Source organism: Coenobita brevimanus, chromosome 82, assembly GCF_032717465.1.
Source record: "Coenobita brevimanus isolate Jiangsu-jjx chromosome 82, ASM3271746v2, whole genome shotgun sequence".
Classification (NCBI taxonomy): domain Eukaryota; kingdom Metazoa; phylum Arthropoda; class Malacostraca; order Decapoda; family Coenobitidae; genus Coenobita; species Coenobita brevimanus.
The window spans coordinates 2,811,558-2,833,804 of NC_137035.1; positions in this window are offsets into that span (position 1 = coordinate 2,811,558).

Below are 22,247 nucleotides of genomic sequence, written 5' to 3' on the forward strand. Positions count from 1 at the left end.
GGGGAAGGGGAGGGGGGGTCAGGGAGTCAGCCCCCTCCCCTATTTTTTCCCATGCATAATATGTGGCGTATCCAGAGAAGACTAAGGGTGTCCGCCCCCCCCACCCATATTTTTTTTTAATTCTTTCTGGTTTCGGCTGGAGGGTTTGGTGGGGGGGAGGGGGGAGGCCTTCATGCTTCTCTCTCCTTATCTCCAGCTTATAGCATAGATAATACCACAGGCAGACTCTTCATTTTGACAGTCTGGAAAGGACCATTAGACCTGTTGCTGTTTACTTTCCTTTGTACTCCTTTGTATTCCTTTGTATTCCTTTGTACTCCTTTGTATTCCTTTGTATTCCTTTGCACTCCTTTGTATTCCTTTGTACTCTTTTGTATTCCTTTGCACTCCTTTGTATTCCTTTGTACTCTTTTGTATTCCTTTGTACTTCTTTGTATTCCTTTGTATTCCTTTGTACTAATCGTTGTGCCTTGAGGGGGGGGGTTACAGGGAATCCGAAAACCTCATTCTTTTTTAATGTTTTTTTCCTGCAAGAAGTATTGGGAATTACTGCATAAAAAAAAATAAATAAAACATTACTGAAAATGTATTACCTTATGAATGTAACCCCACTGATTAAAGTCTGTATTATATGATTGTAAGTAAATTATGTGGTAATTATTTTTCTTTTACCACCCTCCACTTCCATCTGCATCAAGTACATAGAATTACTTAACGAAAAATAGCAGTATATTTTTCGAAATTTGTTATATTAATTCGACCCTACTGATGAAGAGTTTAATTAAGTATTTGTAAGATGTGAGGTAATGATTTCATAACCTCCCCACCTTTTTCCATCAGTAACAAATACACAGAATTATAACGTGAACACCACAATGCGTCTAAAATGATGTTATCGTATACATCTGACCAAACTGATGAAGCTTAACAGATACAGTGGTAAATTAGAATGTACTCAGAGGGCACATACCTCCTCCAGAACCAATTACATTTAATATTTACTGCTGTAATTTCTCTTTCCTGCCAGCCGAACACTTATGGTCTCATCCACATGATTCTACGGTCTTAGCCTGCCCGTTTTCATAATTTTAGAGAGCGCATACCTCTGCCGACGCCAATAAAGTCTGATTTCTTCCTGCACCCTGATTCGGATCCACCTCAAAATTTAGTGAACTCTTCCTTGACCCACTGCCCACCCATCCACGAAATTTAAGTGAAATCCGACCTCAACTTTTTGAGATATCTTGTGCATAAAAAGACAGACAGACAAACAGACAAGAACGAATACATAAACTCCATCCAACTTTGTCTGCGTAGATAATAAAGTGTGTGGTAAGTATTTTTTTAACTCCACTAAAAAAAAAAAAAAAAAAAAAAACGCATCCAGCCCGGCCTAACGAACTTGTCGAAAAAGTTGAAATGTAAAACTCGAAAAAAAAGAACAAGCATTTTAAAGTCTCTGTCATGATGACGTGTTTTTCATTGCACTGTTGCTCTTTCCTGACGATTTCCTGAAGTTTACGTGTCTTTCCGGACTGGAGGGGTTGCGTACAAGCTTAATAAATCCCTCCAGGCCTTTCCAGCGTTGAAAATAATCGTCTGGAAGTAGCTGGAATGCAAGATAATAATAATAATAATAATAATAATAATAATAATAATAATAATAACAATAATAATAATAATAATAATAATAATAATGTATCCAACCTCCCTCCCCTCCACCTTCCTCGAAAAGCCTCTCCTAAACTGAATAACCTTTCCTTGTGTCATATGCGCCCTTATTCCCTAAAATCTGTTCTGAAGTGATTCATTTTGCCTAGTACACTCTACTGTCCTATTTTTGCAACATATACATCCTCCTAACGTCGCCATACTCTGCATAAATAACGTACAAATGGCTACTAACCAGCTAAATCCAAAAATAAATCGCTAAGGAGGAGGTGTTAGGGAAATTTCTTAACGGAGGAAAATTAAAAAGTCTTCAGGTCAAGAAATCAAAAACTTCCCTAATTACGATACCTTAAAAATCGTAAGAGAAAAAGGAAGGAAGAGTAAAGGAAAAAGGAAGATTAGAGGAAAAGGGAAGGAAGATTTGAGGAAAGGGGAAGGAAGATTAGTGGAAAAAGGAAGGAAAATTAGAGGAAAAAGGAAGGAAGATTAGTGGAAAAAGGAAGGAAAATTAGAGGAAAAAGGAAGGAAGATTAAAGGAAAAAGGAAGGAAAATTAGAGGAAAAAGAAAGGAAGATTAGAGGAGAAAGGAAGGAAGATTAAAGGAAAAAGGAAGGAAGATTAAGAGAAAAGGAAGGAAGATTAAGAGAAAAGGAAGGAAGATTAAGAGAAAAGGAAGGAAGATTAAAGAAAAAGGAAGGAAGATTAAAGAAAAAAGAAGGATGATTAAAGAAAAAGGAAGAATGATTAAAGAAAAAGGAAGGAAGATTAAAGAAAAAGGAAGGAAGACTAAAAGAAAAAAAGAATGAAAATTAACAAGAAAAAAAAAGGAAGATTAAAACCATGATATTTATTTCATTATTAACGACCTGGCAACGACCAGACAAATTTTTTCTATACTCTGTTCCCATTAATTTGTCGTAAAATTGCCCCCTATCCATCGTGTAACATGAGATGAACACTAGAATATGGTGCTAGTCACGAAGAAGTGCTGTGAAAGGATGTAGGGCCACAGAATCGTCTTATTTTGCCTCTGAGCTACGGAAATTAAGCAGCTAATGGACGAAAATATCTGCCAATTTAAAGTGAATCGACTATAGATAAAGATGGCTTCCAGGACTGAATGGGATAATGAAGGCCATATCTATCGCCTCCAGTTCGAAAAACCTCTCAAAAATCTCTCATTGAAAAAGAAAAAATGCAGCAAAAATAAAAATAATTGTAGTTCATATCATAAATTCTCTCATCGGCAGAATAAATTTGCCTTGAGACAGGAAAAATAAACTGCGAAATCTCTCAAAAATCTCGCATAGAGGTCGAAAGAATAAAATGAACATAAAGATAATTGTGGTCCAGATCAGAAATTATCTCATCAGCAAAATAAAATTGCGTTGAGATAGGAAAAATAAAGTGCAAAATCTCTAAAAAAAAAAATCTAGCAGGGAGGTGAAAAGAATACAGTAAAGATGAAGGTAACTGTAGTTCTATAAGAAAAAGAAAGAAGTCCCTCATTGGCTGCATAAAATTGCTTTGAGACAGGAAAAATAAGTTACAAAATCTCCCAAAAGTCTCGCATAGAGGTCGAAAGAATACAGTAAAAATAAAGATAACTGTAGTTCAATAAAAGAACAAATCTCTCATTAGCTGCAGAAAATTCCCTTGAGATAGGAAGAATAAATCGCAAAAAATGTAGTGATGAGGTTCGAGATGCCAGCTGGTCCAGATTTCAAAAAGCGTGCTAATTATAAAAAAAAAGTTTCGTCAAGGGAAAGTGAGGAAATAAATGCGTGAGATAAAAGGAAGGTGAATAACTGAACGCCTAAAAAGAGAAGAGGGAAATTCTTTGCTATCTTATCAAATTCTAGTGCCAGTCTAAAACTACATCTCAGCATTCCAGATGGGGAGATGGTAATTATTGGTGAAGTTAAGGGTGAGAAGTAAATTAGGGGATCTTCCGGAAATGGAGAGAGAGAGAGAGAGACAGAGAGAGAGAGAGAGAGAGAAAGAAAGAGAGAGACGTTCCTGACAGAGAAATATAACTCTGGAATTGAGGGAAGCGAAGTTTAGTTAAACAAATTGTTTCGGGAGTAAAAACTGACAGAAAAAGTGATTGATTGATTGTGTGTGTGTGTGTGTGTGTGTGTGTGAGAAAGAGAGAGAGAGAGAGAGAGAGAGTCCCATGATAGAGAGGAGGCAGGAGCAGTGAGAATGGTGTTAGTAAATCAACATCCCACCACCTGAATAACAGCCTATGTCACTGGCCACACCATAACACATACATACACACATTTCCTCCTTGCCCTACCCTCTCTTCCGTATATACACCCAGAAATACACTGTGTATTAATTGCTGGTATTGTTTATATAGAAACACATATTTGCTATACAAGTTCTTCCCTACAGGGTGACGTGGGGTAATTTGTTTTTGGCCCCCTCTTTCGGAATTAGGACGTCTGGCTGTAGATGGATAGATAGATAGATAATGAGACAGATGGAGAGATGGAGAGATGTATGGATAGATGGATCAAGAGACTTAAGCCAGATAGGGAGATATAAAAATAGAGAATAGATAAAAAGGTAAATAGGTAGGCTGGTTGGAAGGTAAGTCGATAGGTAGGTAGGCAGACAGACAGATATGTAGATAGATAGATAGACATAGACAGATAGGTAGACAGATAGACAGATAAGTAGACAAACAGACAAAGAGACATACAGACAGGAAAACAGAATACATGAATATACCCCACATCAACATCTACACCAATACATCAAACGCAGGTGAAAGGTGTGTAGATTCAAGACTAACTCAGCTAATAGTCTCAGGTGTCAATAGTAGTCAATTACCTGTATGTAACCTGATGTGAGCGTGGAGTGGGTCTAATGGATATGCAAACCACGTCATACCCCCTTTGAAAGCCAAGACAGGGGCTGCAGTGGCCGATATGACGAGACTGAAGTGGGCAATTACTGAAGTGATACGTGAATTGAAGTGATAATTAGGACTGATATTTGACTGAAGTGACTTATGAAGCTGATATATCGTGACTGAAGTGACCCATGAAAGAGAGATGGTAAACTAAGTGACTGATGAACAAGAGCAGAAAAGGAGGAGAAGGAGGAGGAGAAAGGAGGAAAAGAAAGGAGGAGGGAGAGAATGAGGAGAAAGAGAAAGGAGGAGAGAGAGAAGGAGTAGGAAGAGAAAAGAAGAAGGAGAGAAAGGGGGGAAGGGGAGGAAAGTGACAAGGTAAAACTTAATTGCCTCTAAATGATCAAAAATGACCTCACGAAGCTAATTAAAAGCCTCGTGTTGAAAATAGTTTACAATAATTGAAGGAGCTACGTTACGAATACAAGGACCTGGTATTCTCTCTCTCTCCCTCTCTCTCTCTCTCTCTCTCTCTCTCTCTCTCTCTCTCTCTCTCTCTCATTTTCCTTTGCTGTATTTTTTGGAAGTTTGGTCCATATATCTTTTTTTTTTTTTTTTTTTACACGGCCCCCAGTATTTTTTTTCACATTTTTCTGATATATATATTTTCTGGCTTTCATGACTGACTATTTGACTGACATATTGGTGGCGAGATTGGAATGTGGGGCTGTTTGGATGGATGTGGGTGCTGGTGGTGGGTGTAGGTGGGTGCAGGTGGGTGTAGGTGGGTGCAGGTGGGTGTAGGTGGGTGCAGGTGGGTGTAGGTGGGTGCAGATGGGTGTAGGTGGGTGCAGGTGGGTGTAGGTGGGTGCAGGTGGGTGTAGGTGGGTGCAGATGGGTGTTTGTGGAGGTAAATGGGCGTTAGTGTTGGTGCAGGTGGGTGAACGTGGAGTTTGTGAGTATAGGTGGATGCACTATAGGTGGGTGTAGGTGGGTGTTTGTAGATGGGAAAGGGTTTTAGCGTTGGTGTAGGTGGGTGCAGGTTGGTATTTGTGGATGTAGGTGGATGTAGGTGGGTGTAGGTGGGTGTTTGTAGGTGCAGGAGGGTGTTTGTAGATGGAAAGGGGTTTTAGCGTTGATGTAGGTGGGTGTTTGTGGGTATAGGTGGATGTAGGTGGGTGTAGGTGGGTGTTTGTAGGTGTAGGTGGGTGTAGGTGGGTTGAGATGAGTGTAAGTGGGTTTATGTGAGTGTATGTGAGCCTGTCCTCTTGAAGCAGATTACTTTTAAATTAATTTCATTTATCTATTTCTTTTTCATTTCTTAATTTTTTTCGCCTATTCTTTCTACCTTCAGACGATTTTTATTCAGTTTATTAAGGACCTTTACCAGTGGAAGAATTATAATAAACACCATAATAACAACTATAGGTAGAAAATCCTGTCCTAAGGTGAAAAAAAAATAATCTGAAAATATAATGAACAAATATTAGAGGAATCATGGGAATCAGAGGTGAACTGAGATTTCTTTCCCAAATCCCTTCAGAGCGAGAGATTTCCACACTTACGTATAATCGCCTAAAGATTAAAGGGAAATTAAGTCATTGCAGTGAAGAGGCAAAGAGGAAACACTGAATATGAGAGGTATGAAAATATTTGTTGTTTTTATTAATGTGTCAAATGGTGCAGGAAAACAAAGAGGACTGAGAGAGATATTTTTTGAGATTGTTTGTGGTGTTAAATTATTACCTGTGGCCTTTGTTTGACGCTGCCCAGGTGATATTTCCTCCACATCAATATCTTTCTTAATATCTTTTTAAATGTCTAAGTACTTATAATCACTCTTTGGATTTTGAAACATAATTGATTGACAAATAGATAGCCAGTTACACCAGTTCTACACCTACCAGCATCTTTATAGACTACACCCACCTACACCCACCGATACCTGTTTAAACTCACCTACACCCACCAACACCTAACTACCCCTAGGCAATCAAAACTCATTTACACCCACCTACATCAATCTCCTCCCACCTACACCTACCAGCACTTACCTACATCCCACCAACACCCACATACATCCACCAACAACAACCCACACCCACATACATCCACCAGCAACAACCCACACCCACCTACACCCACTAATAACCACTAACATAATTAACTTTGTCCCTCTACGACCGTCTACACCCACTTAGACCTACGCGCACCTCCAACACCCACCAATCGACACCCACCTACACCCACCAGCACTCACCAACACCCACGTACACCCACCTACACCCACCCTACACCCACGCAGTCCACATTTAATACTCGCCATCAATTTGTCATCCAAGGTTGTCAGTCACGAATGCCAAAATTTTAGGTCAGAAAAATGTGAAAATGAAGACTGGAGCTGTGGAAGAGAGAGAGAGAGAGAGAGAGAGAGAGAGAGAGAGAGAGAGAGAGAGAAAGAGAATTATGGAGCAAGCTACCAAAAAATACAGAAGTGGAAAATGAGGGAGAGAGAGAGAGAGAGAGAGAGAGAGAGAGAGAGTTGCATTTCTCCCTGATACTAATTCACACACTAATAAGTACACAAATCATTACAAATATACACCTCCTTACACCTACACCCACCTACATACACCCACCTACACCCATCTACACCCACATATACACAAACAACTTTCATATACACCCAGCAACACCCACCTACTTTCACCTACACCCACCCACACCCATCACACCCACAAACATTCAAACAACTTCCATATACACCCATAAACACCCATCTTCTTCCATCTACACCCACCTACACCCATCTCCACCCACAAACATTCAAACAACTTCCATATACACCCATAAACACCCATCTACTTTCACCTACACCCACCAACACCCATCTACACCCACATACATACAAACAACTTCCACATACACCCATACACACCCATCAACATCCATTTACACCTCTATACACCCATCGATATTCAACTACACCCAGAGAGGCGATAGCTCAGGTCAAATACACCCCTGGGATACACTCGCAATAGAGGTGGGAGAGGAGGGAATATTTACTGGACAGAAGCCCACCTACACCCACACATACACCCCCACACCCACCTACACCCACACGTACACTCCCACACCCACCTACACCCACACATACACACCCACACCCACCTACACCCACACGTACACTCCCACACCCACCTACACCCACACATACACTCCCACACCCACTTACACATTACCGCACTTATTTAGCTGTTATTATATTCCCCTACACCTATCTACACTCCTCTACACCCATTTACGTACATTTACTCCCACCCACACGCACCTACACCCACCTACACACTCCTCAACCGACCTACACATCATCAACACACTCATACACCTACCTACACCCTCCTACAAACACACACACTTACCTACACACACACACACACACACACACACACACACACACACACACACAAACACACACACACACACTTTCCTACACCCTTCTACACACATTCTTACACTTACACACTGCCCCCCCCCACCCACACACACACACTTACACATACACACTCTTACACCCTCTCACTATTTCCTACACCCACCAAGATTATTTTTCATATCTTAATCAGGATCCCTCTTAGCGAAAAGGATTTGATACCATTCTGCCAAATTGAAGAGGATTCAAACCTTTATATTAGGATTTTTATTTCAGTGTTGACTCTCCTGTTATATCCTGACTCTGTACTGATGGGTTTTGGAGCTTATAAAGGATTTTGTTGGTACGCGATAAATCTATGCATATACTGCCCATATAAAAAGATAGATAGATAGATAAATAGACAGATAGATAGATAGGCAGATAGGCAGGTAGGCAGGTAGGTACTATAGGTAGGTAGGGGGGAAGGCAGGTAGGTAGATAGGTAGGTATATAGGGGGCAAGGTAGGTAGGTAGACAGGTAGTTAGGAAGGCAGACAGATAGACAGATAGATAGACAGATCCAGACAGACAGATAGATAGACAGACAGATGGGTAGACAGGCTGATAGAAAGACAGATAGAGAGATAGGCAAACAGATAGACGGAGAGATAAATAGACAGATAGATAAATAGATAGACAGATAGACAGGGTGATCCATAAAGATCGCACCCTGCATTAGTTATTTAGTTCCTACTCCCACTGCCACACCCACGCCCACACCAGCAGACTGTGCCGTTCCCAAAACACACAGGATATTCCCAGATAAGTTGTGGAGCGCTATTTTTGGACCAGATATCATACACACACACACACACACACACACACACACACACTTTCTCTCTCTCTTTCTTCCTCTCTCTCTCTCTCTCTCTCTCTCTCTCTCTCTCTCTCTCTCACACACACACACACACACACACACACACACACTTTCTCTCTCTCTTTCTTCCTCTCTCTCTCTCTCTCTCTCTCTCTCTCTCTCTCTCTCTCTCTCTCTCTCACACACACACACACACACACACACACACACTTTCTCTCTCTCTTTCTTCCTCTCTCTCTCTCTCTCTCTCTCTCTCTCACACACACACACACACACACACACACACACACACACACACACACACATGAATAAGCTTATGAGTGTATATCATGAACAAAGTTAATCCTTTTACTCAATTTTCACTCTAACCTCTTCAAACCGAGGACGAAATTTGTAATTTATTACTGGGCTAAGGGACATTTCTCTCTCTCTCTCTCTCTCTCTCTCTCTCTCTCTCTCTCTCTCTCTCTCTCCCCCCTTTTCATCCTCTCCCCTCTCACGACACCTTTATGTTTTCCCCAGGGACTCAGCCAAGCCTCTTATTTTCCCCTCATCCATGCCCTCCCTCCTCTCCCCTCACTCTTTTCCCCTCCTCTTCCCTCTCTTTTCTCCCCTCTCTTCCTCCCCTCTTCTCCCCTCACTCTTCTCTCCTTCCTTTTTTCCGCCTTTCCTCCCTCCCTTTCTCTTTCCTCTTCTCCTCATTCTTCTTTCTTAACTCTTCCCTCCCTCCTTTATTCATTCATTCTGCCCTCTTTCCTCTTATTTTTCCTTCCAATCCCCTCTCAACTTTTCCCTCCTCCCTCCTTCATCCCTTCCCTCCTCTTCTTTCCTCTTCCCTCCCTTCCTCTCCCTTTTTTTTATTCCACTCTCCTCCATCATCCCTTAATATTATTTGCATCTTCTTATCTTTTCTCCACCATCTCTCCACACACTTCCCTCCCTTCCTCCTCTCCATATTCTTTCTTTCCTCCCTCCTCCTATCCTTATCCCTCCCTTCCCAGTTCATTCCTCCCTCCCCCTCTCTTTCTCTTCTCACTCTCTGCTCCTCCATTTCTCCTCTCCTCGTTCTTTCTTCCCTCCTTCCTTCACCCCTTAGTCTCTCTCTCTCCCCCTTCTCTGCCCATTCTTCCCTCCCTCTCTTTTCCTCATTTCACTCTCTCCTCTTTCATTCCTCTTCACTTTACACCCCAATCCCTCAATTTTTATCCCTTACTCAATCAATTCTTTCCCATAAACTTTCCAAGGCAATTTTCCCAAGCATTTCTCACTTTTTCCTGCCGGCTCCATCTAGGGGGTTCGTTGGGGTGGTGGGGGCAAAATCCCTCGTTTCTCTTTAACATGACCTAAATTTGCCATCTTTCCATCCTGAATGCTGAATGTAAGAGGATATTAATGGTAGAATGCGGTGTTAGTCACGAAGAAGTGCTGTTCAAGGCAGAGTCAGCATCATCTTTGTTTTGCCTCTGAGTTACTTGAAGTAGCTGTACAAGGACGAAATTCCGGCCCAAATTAAGGATAAAGGAATGAAATAAAGGAGAAAGGAATGAAGTAAAGGAGAAAGGAGTACAGTAAAGGAGAAAGGAGTACAGTAAAGGAGAAAGGAGTACAGTAAAGGAGAAAGGAGTACAGTAAAGGAGAAAGAAATAAAGTAAACGAGAAAGAGGTACAGTAAAGGAGAAAGAAATAAAGTAAACGAGAAAGAGGTACAGTAAAGGAGAAAGAAATAAAGTAAACGAGAAAGAGGTACAGTAAAGGAGAAAGAAATAAAGTAAACGAGAAAGAGGTACAGTAAAGGAGAAAGAAATAAAGTAAACGAGAAAGAGGTACAGTAAAGGAGAAAGAAATAAAGTAAACGAGAAAGAGGTACAGTAAAGGAGAAAGAAATAAAGTTAAAGTCTGCCATATAACAAAGGTTCTTGAAAAAAAAAACTAGTTAAGTCTATCGCTGTTTCCTTCCCTTTTGGACTTCTTCTGTAATCCCTCCACTCTATTTCCACCCTCCCTCCTTCTGTACCCATCCTCCCCTCCCTCCCTTCCACCCTCCCTCCTACTGTACCCATCCTCCCCTCCCTCCCTTCCACCCTCCCTCTAATCCCTTCCCTCCTCCTTCCCTCCCTCCCTCCCTCCCTCTAATCTCTTCCCTCCTCCCTCCCACACTCCCTCCTCCTCTCTCTCCCCACACTCCCTTCAACATCATCATCCGTCAAAGTCAGCTTAGGTCAGACAAACTCCATATTGGCCAGTTCATGTTGTCCTTAATTTTAGTCGCGTCTTCTTGTTTGGTTTCCTTCTTTCGGCCTTTTTTTCTTGTCTGATTGTGGCAGGCACTTCTACCCTTCAGAATTAACCGATTCCAACCGAACTTGGACACAATGACCAGCCTACTACCTAGTCCTGATAATAAGGTTTTGTTTGTTAGACAACACGTCGCCTAGCAACGGCCGAAAAACAGTTTTGTATGTACTTTTCATGTTCTAAGCTGTAGCACTACTAATGGGCGTAGAAAGCTCGGACCGCTCTAGGCGTCATCTTGAGGTCATTCCCTGTCGGAAGTGTGCCATCCATTTTTCTCTCTCTCTCCTCTAGTTTTCGGGTGGCAACCCTGCGAAGGTTGACCTCAGTGTCCCTAGCAACCAGTACCGGCTTTCAAAAATGTCCCCCTATTTCCCCAGCGGCTGCATGGGATTGAATGAAAGTTTGAATGTTTATAGACATTGACTAATACTACAACTTTCCATCGTACACCTATGCGCAACATTGGCCAGGTCAGGGATCAAAGGTCATCAAATGCGAAAACGGTGAAAATAGCTACAATCGGGACTATGCTCACGCGAAATGCTAAGGATCCAAAGGTTATTAAGCCAGGGCCATGATTCTTGGGTGGGATGTTGTCCATCGGTATCGCCATACAGGTGCGATTTTTCATACCGTAACTCACTTCCGGTCACTGACAAAGCTTGGTCCGCTTAAAGCTGGACATCGTCGCCTACCGGATTGTTTCTCTCTCTCTCTCTCTCTCTCTCTCTCTCTCTCTCTCTCTCTCTTGTAATGCCCTCGACACTCTTTCCACAACATCATTAAGTCTTTAATACCTTCTCCAGCTTTCTTGCTGCCATTAGATTGCATTGGAATGAGAGAGAGAGAGAGAGAGAGAGAGAGAGAGAGAGAGAGAGAGAGAGAGAGAGAGAGAGAGAGAGAGAGAGAGAGAGAGAGAGAGAGAGAGAGAGAATGAAAAGACAGAAGTAGGGAAGCAAGAAAGATGGATGGAAAGAGAGGGGAGAGGTAGAGGGAGGGAAAGGAGAGAAACAGACAGAAGAGAGAAATAATGTGGAGTGGGGGGAAGGAGAAAGATAGGGAGAGGAAGAGAGGAGACGGAGGAAGGGGGAGGAGAGAGTCAGAGTGGGCGAGAGGAAAGAGATTAAAGCAAGAGAGAGAGAGAGAGAGAGAGAGAGAGAGTCCAATTAATCTGTCTGAACCTTTTTAGCATCCTCTGTACTCTGGCGGCTTCGTCTAAAGATATTTGTTGTAATTACCAAACTTCTTTTCATGTTCTATTATTCTGAGCTGAGTATTATTCATGGCACGGAAGCGTTTTTCATTTCCACCAACAGTGATTTGGCCTTTGCTTTCAATGGTAATAAAATACGTCTGTCATATTTAGGACGAAGAAAAGAGTAAAACTCTAAGTTACCCTGGCGCTCTCTCTCTCTCTCTCTCTCTCTCTCTCTCTCTCTCTCTCTCTCTCTCTCTCTCTCCCTGCATTACAACCAAGACTCATTCCTGTCCAAACCATCTCACTTTGTCCCATTAACCCACATGCATTTCACATACACCAGCCCAGCAGTAATTTCTCTCCACACCGTCTCACCCTTCTAATTTCCTCCTAACATGCATTACACAAATACTAGACTAACATTAATTAATGCCCGCACCTCCTGGCACAAGGCATTGATTTATTTATTATTTGCCTCACTTTACATCAAGGCCTCTAACTCGTCTCCCATTCTCTCATGCATAATACGAGTGTCTCTCTCTGTTCATCCTCTGTCCTCCTCCTCCTCCTCCTCCTCCTGCCTTTCTGTTCCCGCACGTACAATACAAGCAGTTTCTTCCATTCAGTCTCCTTCTCATCCTGTCTCCACCTGCGTCTCCTATTTCTGGATGCATTGTGTGGGACTGGCGTTTATCCTTCCTTTCTTCGGCCCATCTTCTCTCCTTCCCTTGAGTTTGGCTTTACTTCCCTCCATCTCTCCATTACCATCCCTTCTGTTCACCATTCTTCTTTTCCCTTTCTTCTTTTCTCCTTCTTCTTCAGTCTTTACTTCCCTCGTTCGCCCAATTCTCCTTTCCTTTACCTTCTTCCACTTTTCCTCTCTCTCTCCTCTCCTTCCCTTACGTCTTTCATCTCATCCTTTCTCGATTTCTCTCTTCTCTATCCTCTCTATCCCTCTCATTTCCTCTGTCTCTCTTTTCTCTCTTTCCCCTATCGTTCTAACGTTTACTTCTCTCTCCATTCTCTTTTCCCTCTATGTACTATTCCTTCTCTCTGTCAGTCCATTCTCCCTCTTTCTGTCACTTGCTTTTTTTCCCTCGATGTCCATCCTCTCTATCTCCCCATTCTCTTCCCACTATCCTCTCTCTCTCTCTCTCTCTCTCTCTCTCTCTCTCTCTCTCTCTCTCTCTTCTCACCGTTCCTGAATTACTCCTTTCTCTTGCCTCACAAATTTTCCTGATATATTTCAACGTTTTATTGAGCACGTACGGTGTGACCAAACCCCCTGATGCTTGGAATTTGGATGTGAAGACTATATCTAACTAATTCCAGTTTGAAAGCTTGTGCAAAGTGAAGGTAAAAAGTTTAGTGCTGGCAAAAATAAAAGGGTATCATTGTAGTGAAAATGAAAAGGACTGAATCTGTCTGTCTGTCTGTCTCTCTCTCTCTCTCTCTCTCTCTCTCTCTCTCTCACACACACACACACACACACACAATCAATCAATCAGTCAGTCAACCAAACCTTCCCTCCACACATCAATACTTTTCAGTGTTTTTTGACCAAACCATCAAGTAATTATCCCTCACGCGGACACCTGCATTTTACCTGGTTAATAGTAGAGTGTTTGATGCTGAGGTTTAGGGCAGCTAATTATGGTCATTAAGGGGACTAATTAGTAAAGAGGAGGAGGATTATTAACACTGACTAGGAGGTTTGTGTGGAGGGATCGTGAGGGAGGGGTTGTGTGGGTTTGAGTGTGTGTCGGGGGACTGTGTGTGTGTGGGGGGTTGTGTGTGTGTGTGTGTGTGTGTGTGTGGGGGGGGGGGTCAGGTATTGCGGTGTGTGTAATTGCATTTTTGGTGTGTACGTGCTTTGTCTGTGCGGGTACGTATGTGTTGTGCAGTGCAAGTGTGTGTGTGTGTGTGTGTGTGTGTGTGTGTGTGTGTGTGTGTGTGTGTGTGTGTGTGTGTGTGTGTGTGTGTATCACAGACGAACTGACAGACAGTAGGAGACACAGACACACACAGACAGAAACAGAGCATTGGATACACACACACAAACACACACACGCACACATACATACACACACACACGCACACACACACACACACACACACACACACACACACACACACACAAACTCAGAGTGTGAATGACCAAGACTGTAAAATAAACCAAGGCGAATTAAATACAATATAGTGCCTAAAACTTAAAACACAACTTAGAACTTTCCAAACACTCTTTCAACTGATTCTATTTCATGTCAGTCTGAGCGAATCTAAATATATATGAGAAATGAAAACCTGGAAAATATATGTACAGTTTCACCTTCGTTTTAACTCTCTCATGATAGGAATAACTCTTGGCAATTTTTCCACCCCACATGGGACGAATTTCTTCAGCTCAGTGAGTCATGGGAGCTTAGGAGTGTTAATATGGGGAGCCTTAACCCCTTCATGGTCCAGACAACTCTATATTGTACTCTAGCTAAACCCAGACGATTTTATTCAGCTGAGAGTGAGCCATAGGAGTCTGAGTGTTTATCAGTGAGGAGGGTGTGAGTTGGAGAGAAGGTAGGCTGATGGTGAAAGACAGATTGACGTGGAGGCGATTTGTTTGTGACCGGCCTTTGTAGGATTCACTCGTGTGGACTATTGAGAGAATGCGATGAAATATGAGAGAGAGAGAGAGAGAGAGAGAGAGAGAGAGAGAGAGAGAGTTACATGGAGGAAACAGCCGAGTATTAGTATCTATGGTAACGCTAAACCTTAAAAAAAAAAAAAAAAAAAGTGAATTTCCCCTCACTCTAATCCACACCCGAGCCAGAGCTGCAATATACCATTTACGAGGAAGGGTATTGGTGCTCAGAGACATTATATAGTAGTAGTAGTAGTAGTAGTGGTAGTAGTAGTAGTAGTAGTAGTAGTAGTAGAAGGAAATGATGAAGATAAAGAAGTTAGTAGTCGTAGTAGTAGTAGGAGGAGTCTTCTGATATTTTTTGTTGGGGGGTGGGGTATAGGGAAGTAGCTGAGGGGCGTCTGTATAGCCAGGCAGTAAAGCCGCCTGGTTATATCGGTGCCACCACCTGAAGGCGTCCATCTCCAGCACCGTAACCCACTGTAAACAAAGCAATCATTAACGAGAGAGAGAGAGAGAGAGAGAGATAGTAATCCTGTAGTAATCCAGGCTTCTTGGCCATTCTCTCTCTCTCTCTCTCTCTCTCTCTCTCTCTCTCTCTCTCTCTCTTTCTCAGCCTTTTAAAGTATCGTTATATTTCACCATCTAAACCTCTATTCTTTATTCCTTACCACCTCTATTCCTCTTACTTTCCACCCCTCCTCTGCCTCCTCTTCTTCTTCCTCCTCCTCCTTTTCCTCCTCCTCCTTCTCCTTCTCCTCCTCCTCCTCCTCCTCCTCCTCCTCCTCCTCCTCCTCCTCCTCCTCCTCCTCCTCCTCCTCCTCCTTCTAAGTGAATATTCTACACATTACAGGAATATTATTAATGATGTTATGGTAATGGGAAAACGAATTTATTACAGTATTAAAATTATGTAAGGCAAGAAGGGAGAGGGAGAGGGAGGAGAGAAAGGGAGAGGGAGGAGAGAAGGAGAAGAGAAGGGGAGAAGAAGGAGAGAAGGGGAGAGAGAAGGACAAGGACTGGAGAGAGACGAAGGGATGAAGGAAGGATAGGAGAAGTAGGGAGAGAGGGGGCAGGGGAGGAGGAAGAGGAGGAGGAACGGCGGGGAAGATGGAAGAGGAGGAGTGTGGAGAGAAGTGGAAGAAGAAGAAAAGGAAGAGGAGGAGGAGGAGAAGGAGAGGGAAAAGTGGGGACGGAGGAAACGGATGAGTATGGAGAAAGGAAGAAGTGAAGTGGGAAGGAGGGTATGGGGTGAGGAGAGAGGAAGATCGGAAGTGAGGAGTATAAACTGAAGAAAACATATGGGGAAATATCCTCACTTTTATTTACAAGGAAGTGGTTTTTTCCCTTTTATTCTTGCTACCTCCAGACGATTTTATTCGGCTTAGGGGAGACTGTCTATACCCCGTTCACTTTAACTTGGCAGAGATTTTCGTCCTCTCCAGGCTTTATTTCACGTAGCCTGGCATCCTTTCCATAGCACTTCTTCGTGACTGGCATCATATTCTAGTGTTTAATGTTACCACCCAGCGTTCAAGATGGAGAGATGGCAATTTTAGGCCAAATTAAGAGTGAAAAGAGTATAGCTGAGCAAAATGATAAGGAGAACTCTATCTACTTCCTTCAGTTCTAAAAGTCTATCCCAAGATTAAGAAAATCGTCTGGAGATAAGAGATAAAAGAAATACGTCATTGAGGGGAAGAGGTTAAATGTTCGAGTGATATATGGGATGGATGGGAAATATGAAGTGAGGAATTAACTCTCTCTCTCTCTCTCTCTCTCTGCTTGCCTACCTTCCTCCCTGACTTCCTCCCTGCTCTCTCTCTCCCTAAAATCCTCCATAAGTCTGCCTTTCTCCTGCTCATCTGTCTTCCTTCCTTTTATTTTCCTCTCCTCGTCTTCTCCTCGCACCCTCATACATCTTTCTTACTTTCTCATCTTCCTTCATCACTCCCACTACACATCGTGGTCCTTCTCTTCTCTTTACAGCTTTCATCAATCTTACTCTCTTTCTAAACTTCTCTCTCAATTGCATATCTTCCTCCTCCTCTTTCTCTCGTGGTTATATTCTTTCTTTCTTTCTTACTCACATTATCTTCTTCCGTTTCCCATTTATATTTATTCTCCCTTTTTTTACTACTTCTCTCCTTCGTATCTTTCATCCTTCCATCACCTTTTCTTAATATATATCATTACCTTTCTCGCTTTCTCACCTTTCCTTATTCCTACCTACGCGTTTTCTCCCTCTTTCTCCCCTTCCTCTTCTCACATCTGTGTATCTCCCTTTCTTTTTATCTCCCTTTAGCTGTCCCTCTTTTTTCTTTCTTCCTTATTTTTCTCTACATTCATCTTTTCTCCTCCCTTCTACCCTTTTCTCTTCCCTTTACTGATTTCACATAACTTCCATCCTTCCTTCCTCCTAATCATTCCTTCTCTCTTCCATTTTCATCGTCTTCCTTTTATTTTTCCTTCACGCCTCTTTTTTATTCCTTTCCTCTCTCTCTCTCTCTCTCTCTCTCTCTCTCTCTCTCTCTCTCTCTCTCTCTCTCTCTCTCTCTTTCAGGCGACGAGAATAATCAAAGGTATTAAAAGACCAATTAACTGATAAGCTACTCGAATTAGGTGAGTTACTGATAGTTACTTAGAGAGAGAGAGAGAGAGAATGAGTGCCCTTCTTCTTGGTTGTGTGTGTGTGTGTGTGTGTGTGTGTGTGTGTGTGTGTGTGTGTGTGTGTGTGTGTGTGTGTTTCAGTCAAGAATTCAATTTTCTTTCTGCAAAATATTTTTTTTTATTTCTCTCTCTCTCTCTCTCTCTCTCTCTCTCTCTCTCTCTCTCTCTCTCTCTCTCCCTCTCTCAAAATATTCATTAAAATTTCTCCCATTAACTCCATAAACTTGCGCTGGCTTGACTCCTTAAGTCAGCAATCTCTCTCCCTCCCTCCCTTTCCCTTTCTCTCCCTTTCTCCCTCTCTCCTTCTCCCTGTCTCTCCTTCTCTCCTTTCATCCCTCTCTCCCTCTCGCCTTCTCCCTCTCTCCTTTCCTCCCTTTCTTTCCCTCTCCCTCCACCTCCATTCCTCTATCCCGTTCTCTCTCTATCCCTCCCTCCTTCCCTTCCTTCCCCCCTCCCTCTCCCTCCTCCTTCCTTCCTCCCTCTCTCCCTCCCTCTTTAACTCCTTGCCGTCCTCCCTTCCTGTAACAATGCTTTATTGCCTCGCTGATGGCCTTCCTCCCTGCCTGCCCCACTCCCTTCCTGCCTCACTCTTTGCCTCCCTCACTCCCTGCTTGCCTCACTCCCTCCTTGCCCCACTCCCTCCCTGCCTAATCCCCTGCCTGCCTCACTCTCTGTCTGTCTCACTTTCACACTGCCTGACTCACTTACTGCCTGCACACTCCCTACCTTCCACTCACCGTACCTGCCTACCTACTGTACCTACCTGCCAGGTCGCATGCTTCTTCCTTCCCCCCACCCTCTCTCTCTCTCTCTCTCTCTCTCTCTCTCTCTCTCTTACACGCACACACACACACACCTTTATTGCCTTTCAGTGCCTTTGATTTTCTCCATCCCCTTCCCCCTACCTTCTTAACCCCCTCAAAACGATTACTCAAGTTCGCAGTTTTTCCTTACTATTACCAGACGATTTCCTTCAGCTTGGGAGAGACTTTATTGAGCTGGAGGGGTTAGTGCAGCCTCCTTTAACCCCCTCAGTAAAGGACGATTTCCCTTAAGCTGAGTAAAATCGTTTGACAGCATCAAGAATAAAAATAAAATAGAAGTTCTTAGGCTGAAGGGATCGATTTTTTCTGTTAACTTTCCTTCGTCTCTCCCCTCCCTCCATCCTCTTTATTTTTTTCCCCAACTTGCCTTCCTCCTTCCCTACCTCCCACCCTCTCTGCCTGCCTTCCTTCCTCCCTCACTCCCTGTCCTTTCCTCTCCTTCCCTCCCTCTTTTCTTACCTGCATCCATTCCTACCTCCCTCTTTTTCTTGCCTTCTTGCTTTCCTTCCTTCTTGCCTCTCACTTCCTTTCTCAACTCGCCTATCTCTCTCCCTATCCCCTCATTCTCTGCCTGCCTTTCTTCCTTCCTTTCTTTTTTCCTTCCTTCCTTCTCACTCTTCTTCCCTTCTTCCCTCCCTCTTTTGCTACCTGCTTTCCTTCTTACCTCCATCCTTATATACTTCTCTCCCTTCCTCTGTGCCTGTTCTCCTCCCTTCCTGCCTCCCTCTCTTCCTTCCTCCCTCTTTGCCTGCCACTTGTCCTGTCCTCCCCCCCCCCACCTTCTCTTTCTACCTCCCTCCCGGCTTACCTCATTTTCTTCCTCCCTTCTTCCCTCCCCCCCTCGTCCCTCCCTCCTTCCTTCCCTCCCTCCTTCCCTCCCTACCCTGTCTCAATTTCTTCCTTTCTCCCTGCTTACTTCCCTCCCTTCCATCCTTTCTACCTCCCTCCTTCCCTTTCTCTTCCCCCCCTCCCATCCTCCCGTTCCCTCTCCCTTTCTTCCTTCCTCCCTCACTCTCTTTCTTCCCTCCTCCCTCTCTCCCTTCTTTCCTCCCTCCATGCCGGCAGCCTCTCTCCTTCCCTATTTGCTTTCCTTCCTAGATCCTTCCTTACCTACTTCCCTCCCCCCCCCCTCCTTCCCAACTATTTTCCTTTCTCCCTGCCTGTCTCCCTCCCTACCTGCCCCCCTGCTTACCCCAAGTTCCTGTCTCACCCTCCCACTCTACCTGTCTACCTCCCTCCTTCTGCCTACCCCTCTCTGCCTCACTTCCCTCCCACCTTGCTTGCTTCCCTCCTTTCCTACCTCTCTCCATCCCTGCCTTTCCTCTTACCTCCTTGTCTTCTTACCTCCCTTAATACATGCTACCATGCCTAACCCTCATCCTCTCACTCTGCTTGCCTGCCTTCCTTCCTCTCCCTTATTTTCCTTCCTATCTACATTTCTGCCTGGTTTCCTTCCTACCTCTCTCTCTCTCTCTCTCTCTCTCTCTCTCTCTTACTTTTTCCCTCCATGCCTTTTTCCTCCTCCCACCTCCCTGCCTACCTCCTTCTCTCCCTCTAGATCCTGCCTGTCTGTCTGCCTGCCTGCCTGATCCCCTGGCTGCCTCAGTCTGTCTGCCTGCCTGCCTCCTCTGCCTCCTTCAGCCTTACCTCCCTTCCTTTCGTTAATTGCTTTGCTCGGCTCCATTAACTCTCTCTCTCTCTCTCTCTCTCTCTCTCTCTTGTGGCTATATATCCTACTTCTTTATTTCAGAAAGTATATCCCCAGTAAAATATAATGTTATAGTGGACGCAAAATTATGACGAATTTAAGACGTGATCGGATGGGATGATTTTTTTTTTTTTCTCTTTTTTCTTCCAATTTTCTCCCCAACTTCCTTACCCTGATTGAATCTCCACCTCAGCACCTTTATACACCTCCACGCTCTTCTCACACTTCTCTCACTCTTCTTTAAAGCTTCGTTCATCTCATCTTCTCTTCTCCCCCCTTTCACTCTTTTCCTCGTATATTTCCTGTTTTCCTTCCTTCTAACTGTTCATTCTTTCTTTTCCTCTGTTCTTCTTCTCCTCTCTCTTTCTTGCTCATTTTCCTTATCTCTCCTATTTCATTCCTTCCTCTCTTTTCCTTCTCTCATTCTTTTTTTTATGCCTCTCTGATTCTCCTTACCTTCCTTTTTTTTTCTTTCATTCTTCTGCACGTCTTCTTATCTCTCATTCTTCTTCATGCCTCTCATTTCCCCTCCATCTCCTTTGTCATTCTTTCTTTATATTCTTATTTCTTTCATTCTCCTTCTATTAATTTCTTCCGTTTTTTCTTTTCTCCTATTCTCCTCCTCTCATTCTTTTTTTTATCCTCTCATTTTTCATTCTTTCTTTTCTTCTCTTTTCCTTACCTCTCATTCTTTTTTCATGCCCTTAATTCTCTTATCATCTTTTTTTCAATAATTCTCATTCTTTCTCCATTCTCCACCCTCTATCAGCCTTCCTTCATTCTCATTCTTCATTCTTCTTTTACCTCTTCATTCTTCTTTCCTTTCTGTTCTCTCCCTCTATATCAGTTATTCCTCATTCCTCACTCTCTTCCTTCATTTCCCTTTTTCTTCCTTCACTTTCCTTATTCTCTCACTTCCTTCTATCCATCATTCTTCTTTCACTCTTTTTCGCTGCTTCCTACACCCTCACTCTTCTTTTTTTTTCCTGTCTTCATCACTCTCACTCTTCTTACATTCTCTCTCTCTCTCTCTCTCTCTCTCTCTCTCTCTCTCTCTCTCTCTCTCTCTCTCTCTCTCTCTCTCTCTCTCTCTCTCTCTCTCTCTCCAGTTTCTTCTCCTTCTTTCCCAATTCTCTGTCTCAATTTAGCTCTCTCCTTCACTCTCTCTCACTTTCCTTTCATCCTCTCCTTCCTCCCTTCCTTCATCTCTTCTCCCTCCTCCTGCGTCAATCACTCCCTTTTTTCTTTACCTTTTATTTTTTCAATCCTACCCATCGAGGGCAAAATTTACCATAAAATTCCCTATATCTGCTGTACCCAAAGCTCTGCAATATATACAGATAGATAGATAGATTAAGAGAGAGAGAGAGAGAGAGAGAGAGAGAGAGAGAGAGAGAGAGAGAGAGAGAGAGAGAGAGAGAGAATCAATTTACCTCTTTTCAAGTAAGGAGAAGCCTCATCCTGGCACACACATCTATACTCTAGTCACTTTAACTAGGCAAAAAGATGGCATTTCTTCATCTTAAATACTGTCTGTAATAATAGTTATTTAAGAGGAGCCTGTGGAGTCACATGGAGAGACAGGCTGACGAATGAGGATATAAAGGAGCGTTGTGGTGTGGATGTGGATGTGATAGGAAGCGTTATGAGGAACACACCGAGGTGGTTTGGCCATGTGGAGAGGATGGAGGGTGAAAGACTGACGAAGAGAGTGTATGTGAGTGAGGTGGAGGGGGGAAGAGGGAGGGGGAGGCCGAGGATGAGATGGAGGGATGGGGTGGAGAGGTATATGAGAGAGGGGGGTGTGAGTTGGGAGCAGGGCAGTGAAATGGCGGGGGACAGGGCGACTTGGAGGCGATTTGTTTGTGGCCACCCCAAACGGGATTGAGGCGTCTGGCAATAGATAGATAGATAGAATAATAGACTTACACAAGAGTATGATGATAGTCACGAAGAAGTGCTGCAAGAAGAATGAAGGGCTAAGGCATTGTGTTTTGCTTCTGAGCTACGGGAACTACGCTGCAAAAAACAAGGACGAAAATGTCAGGTTAAACAATGTACACGAACAATACACCTGTAGTGAGACGT